General features: G+C 40.1%; 1 pseudogene; it reads left to right on the forward strand.

Annotated features, from left to right (window-relative positions):
- Positions 1 to 6,155: 6,155 nt before the first annotated feature.
- Positions 6,156 to 6,254, forward strand: LOC132305720 (small nucleolar RNA R71; annotated as a pseudogene).
- The last annotated feature ends 1,850 nt before the right edge of the window (positions 6,255 to 8,104 follow it).

Raw genomic sequence — 8,104 nt, forward strand, 5'->3', positions numbered from 1 at the left:
CAAAGCATGTACCCCACAAATGAATGCTAGTGTGCGCCGGTGCTAGTGTAGAAGACTAGAGTGAATCTCAAAACAATCACAAAATCAGGATGATGTGGACCACAAATGCAAGCAAGATATCAATCTTTCAAAAAATTTACTCCTAAATAGCTTCCACAAGGCATATAAGGAGTATTGGCCTCTCAAGTCAAGCAATTTTTAAATTTCAAGCAATAAAGTCCTCAAAAGATCAAAATCATAGCTAGATATGGACCAATCATAGAAATATCCCTCAAATACACAAGTCATGCTAAAAATTTGAATTTAAAACTAACACTGTAGAGCACCATTCCCCCCAAACTTAAATTGCACAATGTCCTCAATGTGTAAAGAGAACAAAAGAAAGAGTATACCAGTGCAACTAAGTAAGAATGATTGAGACTGAAGTATCCGAAGTGGGTGGCATGGCCCCCCCAAACTTGGGATGAACTGTGGTCCTGAAAATTGGCACTTGGATAAACTTATTAGATAACAAAATGGGATAATCAGTGCACAGTGGTCATGCAAGTGTAAATGGGATAAACAAATAACGAAATGAGAGAGGTATAAGGGTGGTCCTGGAAATTGGGTAGCATTCTCTCACTAAAGTCACTGTGATACACCTGATGGAGTCAAACATACAGATATGAGATTACAATCATATGACATCCATAGCAAAAAAAGATATATAAAATAGAGAAAGTGCAGGTACAACAAAAATATCAAAGCCGACAGACTGGCTGTAAAAATAATACAGTGACAATAATAAAGTATTAAAAGGAGAGAGGGATCATAAGATAGAAATGAGTGGGAGCTCAGGAAGATGAGGTAGGACGGGCAGGTCTGGCTCCGCGGATGTCTCTAGATAAATATCTGAACATGGTCGTGACATCCGTGCGGAAGGCAGCAAACTCAGCTCTGTGGGCTGTGAGGTCAGCTCGAATGGTAACAACAGCATCCTCGAGCGTATACAGACGTACTCTAAAGCCGGGGCTCATATCTGGAGTCTCAGGCATAGATGAATCAGAAGAAAGCTCCTGAGTCTGCTCCTGCTCATGAATGGGCGATCTGGCTGGAGAGTCCTGCTCTGCACCATCTGTAGGGCGCTCTAAGTCGATGTCTAAATGCTCGGCAGCTGGATCGACTGGTGCGTCGTCCGCTGCGGGATGTGCTGTTGCTGCCGTTGCTGGTGCCTCTGCTGCCGCCTCCTCCTCTAACTCCAGCTTTGCAGCCACCAGCACGGCATGGACCTGCAGACAAGTGATAATAGCTCTGTAGCTCTTGTCCCAGTCCTTCTTGAGGAAGTGACAGGAACATCTCTCGGGGTGCTCTTGCGAGTGGATGGGATAGCGCTGGTCAATGAGAATCTGGGTGATGAGGTGGCTAAATGGAAGAGACTTGGCCCTTTCAGGCGCCTCCTTGTTGACGTACTCATCGTAGAGCTTCCTCATCATACTCTAGATAAGCGCAGGAATAGACACCCAGTGGTCGGTATAGAAGGCGTACAGGGCTGCTAGATAGTCGCTCCGCCTCTGAATTTTGTGTCCTACCATGTATATGTTTCGGTAGAGCACTGAATCTGTAAACCACAGGTCATCCGGCAAGAATGTCCGGGTGGCGAAGGTCTCGCCACTGGCATAGTGACCTATGAGAAAAATTGCCATATCGGCGTAAAAAGGCCTGCGGAACCTGGGATATGTCTCCTGTAGCTCGAGCGGGCACCGATGTGGACAATAAGTCGAACGGGCCAGAGTATCCACTGTAATGGTGATCTCATGGCCATCGATAGAGGTGATGAGCTCGGCTGTAGTGCGCAGCGATGGTCGGAGGTTCTGGTAGAACAACCGTACCAATCGCGGGTAGATCGGCTCTGTGACTGGGGCAAGAATAGCTGAGAGGCCCTGCTGAATGATGTCCTGATAGGCAAATCGAGTCAACACCGATCTGGAGAAGAATGCGGTGTCAAATACTGACTCGTGCTCGATAGTCATGTGTGCATATCGAGGCGTGAGTCTGTCACGCTGTAGATGAGCTGGCTGAATAGATGGAGCCGGCTGAGCTGGCTGCTCAGCGCCTCTATACGGTGGAGATGGTGATGGAGTGAATGCTGGATGAGCCGGCAACTGGGGTGAAGTAGGGTGTAATGGCTCCTTTGTATGAGAGGGTTATGCAGTCTCCCTAGTCTGCTGTCGGACTCTCCTCTGTGTGTGCTCGAGGTTAGGATCCCGGACATGAGATGGACCGGCCCCGTCGTCAAGTCTGCGGCTGGAGCCGTGACGGTGTCTACGTGCTACCGTCTTAACGCGAGCCATAGTCTGCAAATAGAAATTCAAAAGTTAGCGCCAACATATATAGAATATAAAGCACAATATAGAAACATGTATGTCAAATAAGATAGACAAAATAAAATATCACATGATTCTATGCAAATGGCAGAATATGAAACATGCTAAACAATGTGAGTATGAAATGAATCCAATATGGGATATCACAGGCATTGGACATATATAAGGTAGCATGAACATAAGATAAGATGAATGAAGTGTGTATATGAGATCTGTGAAATTTGATCGATCAGAAAAAGAATTGAGATCGATCACAAAAGTTGGATCGATCGAAAGTTGGGTTGGATCGATCGCAATTATTCGATCGATCAAAAATTTGTTCGATCAATCGAATAGTGCGACGATGAAACTTAACAGTCACAGATCTGTGACTTTTGAAGCATGGGGCCTACACGAATGAGTTCGTGGGCCCTCCAACAACACTTATCAAGCCTAAATGCACTCCAAACGTGGCCCAAACACCCAAATCTAACAAAATCTTCAAAATCTATACACACACACATATATATATATATATAGACATGGATGCTAAAGCTTTGAGAATGGAAGATTCAACATGAGAGCAACATGATTACGACATTTGAAACAAGTATTGATGCATGAGAGTTCAAATTTAGGGAAGGATGTCTCGGATCTTACCTCAAGAAAGCGAGAGAATGGAGAATGAACTGAGATGATCTGAGATGAAGAGGATGGAGATGAACTGAGATTCGAGATGCTTGGATCTCGCCGGAGGAGTTGCCGGAGCTAGGAGAGATGATTCACAGTGAAGAGGGACGAGAGGCTAGGGTTTGGTGAGTGAGATCGATCCAAATTATCGATCTCAAGACCCTTAGATCTGTTTTTAAAAACATTTTCCGACTAGTTCAATCGATCGAAGGTGAGTTATGATCGATCGAACTTTGATGAACTCTTTTCAAAGTATTTTTGGTTTTTGGGTTTTTTTTTTTAAATTTAATTAATTAAAAACTAAATAAATTAAAATATTTTTGAATTTTTGAAAACTTGTTGAAAATTAAAACAAAATAAAATGAGAAAGAAAATAGAATAAAATGAAAATGAAAATATTTTTGGATTTTTGAAAAGTTGAAATGTCAAACTAAAATTAAAATAATGAAATGAAGATTTGTGATCGATTAAAACAAAAGTTCGATCGATCAGACAGAGAACAAAAATATGCAGGTTTTTGGTTCAAAAATTTAGCTAAGTGTTGGAACATGAGATCGATCGAACTTGGAAGTTGGATCGATCGAAGGTCTCTTGATCGATCTTGGAGTTGGTTCGAATGATGGGACAGAAAGGTGATTTGGATGCAGGTTTCTGCAGGTCGAAAAATTTTCTAAGTGTTGGATGCAGAGAAGAGTTCGATCGATCGAACTCAAGTTTGAGATCGATCGAACTTTGCAGAATGCTCAATAATAACATAAAAGCTTATGCAATCTTCAACAAAGTTCCTTGAAATACATATGAACCAAAAACTAGTATCTAGACTTCGCAAGAAATGAAATGAAAGATAGAAATAGGGGAGGAATAGGGTTTTGACACCCTACAAATGCTTTTGCTAGTCTTTAACATCTCTAGCAAGACATTGGACTCTTTTAGCCCGGATCAAAGATCTTATAATGCATCCCCTCTTTGTTGGGGTGATAGATGCCTTGAACTCCGCCCAACAAATGGTTCTTTGAAGAACTTATTGGACTAAGCTCAAAGGAAGTCTTTGGTCCCTTGTCTATGCAATTACAACTTTTGGGCTTTCATGCCCTTTCAAAGCAAGAGTTTGAAACAAGACTTTTAGAATGCAAGGTTGAAGATGATCCTTTGGAAGTTTTGGTTTTACACAAAAGCTCATTTCCTTGGCATTGAAAATCATGACATTCATCTACAACATTGACTTCTCCTTCATATTTGTCAAATGAATTGGGTGCGGGATTAAAGATATTCAACTTCACCTTCATGTGGCCAAATGAAATCTTCATTATCCCCGTCCTACAATTGATGTTGGCATTAGCGGTTGCCAAGAAATGACGGCCAAGGATAACGGGAATTTGGCTCTTAGGATTGGGAACCGGTTTCATGTCTATGACAACGAAATCAACCGGGAAGAAGAATTTGTCAATCCTTATCAAAACATCCTCAATTATACCCCTAGGCTTCTTAATGGATCGGTCGGCAAGTGGCAAAACTACCGACGTCGGTTTCAATTCACCTAATCCCAATTTAACATAAACCGAGTATGGAAGAAGATTAACACTTGCTCCTAAGTCAAGAAGTGCCCGATTAATGATATGATCACCAATAATGCATGATGTAGTGGGTGAACCGGGGTCCTTAAACTTTGGAAGAGTGTTATGTTACAAAATTGAGCTTACTTGCTCGGGCAAAACCACTTTTCTTGGTGCTTGGCTCTCATTCTTCCGCTTTTGGGTGCACAAGTCTTTCAAGAATTTGGCATAAGCCGGAATTTGCTTGATTGCATTAAATAGTGGAAAATTAACTTTCACTTGCCTAAACATTTCCATGATTTCATTGGTTTTTGCCTTTTGCTTGTCTTTTGAAATGGATCCTTTTAAGGCATCCGAAAATGGAACCTTTGGTTCAAACACTTTTTCAAAATTTTCTTTTGAACTCTCTTCAACACAAGAAGTTTTCAAATCATTTTTCAATAAAACCTTTTCAACATCCTTTTTCAAAATTTCTTTTTCAAACACATCTTTTAAGACTTTCTCATCTACAAGGTCATATATATGCAATGAAGGAGGAATGGGATATGAAACGGGACGGGTGACAACTTGAGATTGCATCGGTTCACTCTCTTTATTAGACACTCCAACTTAATTGTTCACAATCCTACCACTCCACAAGGTAGTCATCGCATTAACATGTTCAATGGAGTGGCCTTCTGATGAGGAATAGGTTTCCACAACACATTGTTGCTTAGGTGAGGCATTTATAGGCATCTTTCCCTTCTCTCTTGTATTGAGAGTGCTTGCTATTTGCCCTACTTAGGTTTCTAGCTTTGCAATAGATTGAGAGTAAGAATGAAGCAATTGAGTGTTAGCCTCTAAAGTGCCCAAAGCATTTAAAACTTTTTCTTCAAAGGCGGGACTTCTAGTATTACCTTGGGAATAGGATTGGTTGGGAAAATGAGAATTAGCAAATTGATTCCCTTATGATTAATAGGGTCTATAACCTTGGAATCCTTGGTTTTGAAGTGGAGGTGGAATGTACTTCCCTTGAAAACCGCCTTAGGAAGGGTTTGAGCCCTCTCCTTGGTTTTTCTAAGAGAAATTCGGATGATTCCTCCAACTTGAATTATAATAAGTACCATAAGGATTGTTCCCTTGGTTCACAAAAGCCGTATTGACTTGTTCATTAGGTTCACTTTGCACTTGTCCGTGAGGACAATGAGAAGTAGAATGAAGAACACTAGAATAAGTCATACATGTTTCATTTGTTGCACGATGAGAATGGTTAGGGAAGGAAGATACTTGGTTCGCCGAGTTTTGGTTAATAAAAAATTGATCAAACCTTTGAGACAAAGACTTCATTTCGGCGGCTATTTCAGTTGAATGTTCGACTTGATGTAAGCCAACACTCTTCCTACCTTGTGAATTTCTACTATTTTTGGATGATAGTATTCTATGCAAAGAATTTTCACTCATGCTTTCATAGAGACGCCACACGTCATCCTCATGCCTATCAATGTATGAGCCACCCATGGAAGCATCAACCATACCCTTATAGTTGTCCGATAAGCTCTCAAAGAAGTATTGAACTAATTGCCATTTAGGCATGTCATGATGTGGACACTTCCTAAGTAATTCATTGAAGCGTTCCCATGCCTCATGAAACGTTTCTCCATCCCTATGTGAAAATTCTCGAATTGAGGTCCTTATGGCATTGGTCTTAGAAACCAAATAGTACTTCTTCAAGAACTCTTGTTGCATTTCTGCCCAAGAAGTGATTGAAAAAGGCCTAAGATTGTTAAACCAATACTTTGCCTTGTCTTTTAAGGTGAATGGAAAAAGTTTGAGTCTTAAAACCTCTTCTGGCATGTCCGTATATTTTACGATGGAACATACTTTAAGAAACTCATCCAAATGCTTGTAAGGTTCTTCACTTGGAAGTCCATGATAGTTAGGAAGCATTTGAATGGTTTGTGGCTTAATTTCATAATGATGTGCTCTAAATGGAGGCAATTGGATGCATGTAGGTGCATTGTATTCATTAGGCACATAATGATCTCTTAAAGTAAGAGGTGGATTAGCTACTTGAGGTGCAACATGAACACCTTGGTTTTGAATTCCTTGATTGTTGATGGGAGGTTGTGGAGCATACATTGGCCTTGGCATTCCATATGGAACTTGGCCTTGTTGTTGTGGTGGTTGGTGAATGAATGTCCTAGGCATGCCTAATGGTACTTGTATGTTCTCATTGTGCACATTGGGATGAAGGATACCTTGTTGGTCTATGTGACTAATGTCCTCAACATGATTATCATTATGGTCATCCATTGAAAGATTGGCTCTATTTGAACTTCTTCTTCCCCTAGGATTTCTAACGATAGATTCAAGATGCAAATCAAGAGGGGCAAGAGTTGGTCTCAATGAACGACGCCCATGCATGCACAATACAAAACACAACAAACACAAAGAATGACAAACACTATGCCTTCACAATAATGCAATTAGACTTCTTCCACAAACATTAAATTCATACTCCCATACTTTAACTCAATGATGCAAGACAATAAAAAATAAGCCTCCACGCAGGCCGACGATTTAACTAAGGGGTTGAGTAAAGAAAATCTCACAAAGGTCCTTTAGCACTTCAACTCCAAATTTTAAAACTTAGCTTAGCAAATTTTTTTAAAGTTTTTTAGCATTTTTCCTTGCTTTGCTTAGCTCCTTTGCTTGGATACTCCTTTGCTTGCCTCTTGCTCAATGCACCTTGTTAAGTAAGAACAACACAATAAGTAACCAAAAAGAAAAATAAAAATAAAGTAAAAACAAGATCAAAAGAGTACTAATCCTAATCAATTCCACGAATCTGACGTTGCCAAATCTAATCAACAAGTCCCCGACAACGGCGCCAAAATTTGACGGGCTAATTTGCCGCTCGTGCACGCCAAATTGATGTAGTGAATGTGCGGTTCAAGAAAAGCCTTTTGGGTCAAATTTAAATTTATAAAAACCACTACCAACACTACTACTAACGTAGCAAGAGTGAATAGGGATCGTGTAATGACCCGGTCATTTTCATTTTTTTCCCTTTCTTCAAATTTTGTGGATAAATTTTTTTCATTGTCTTTTCCTTTTTGGGTTCGATTTCCCGCCTCTTAGTGTCGTCTCGAGTGCTCGGAAATGCTTTCTGAGACTCTTTCCTTTGGATTGACAATTTCCTTTGAGGACCGAGTCATTTCCACATTTTTTTGTTTCTTTGACATTATTCATTTTTTCGTCTTTTCCCTTTTTCGTCCTTTAGTCATTTTTCATTTTTCCTTACTTAACCTCACTTTTTGTGCTCGGATTTGATTCCGGCTTGCCATACGTCCATGATATTTAAATTCCATGAAATCTACATTTTTATTTTGTTAGAAATGCATATTAAATGCTTACTTTTTTTGTAAAAGTTATGAAAACAAGACTTTTTGTAATTATCCATAACTTGAGGGGTTTTTGGGTAATTAAGTAAAGTAATTATTTTTTGTCTTAGGGACCATTTTGCAAATTAAATTGGAA

This window comes from Cornus florida, unplaced genomic scaffold (assembly GCF_030987335.1).
Source record: "Cornus florida cultivar Cherokee Brave unplaced genomic scaffold, ASM3098733v1 CherokeeBrave_3.0.0_Hap2_Chr04, whole genome shotgun sequence".
Taxonomy (NCBI): domain Eukaryota; kingdom Viridiplantae; phylum Streptophyta; class Magnoliopsida; order Cornales; family Cornaceae; genus Cornus; species Cornus florida.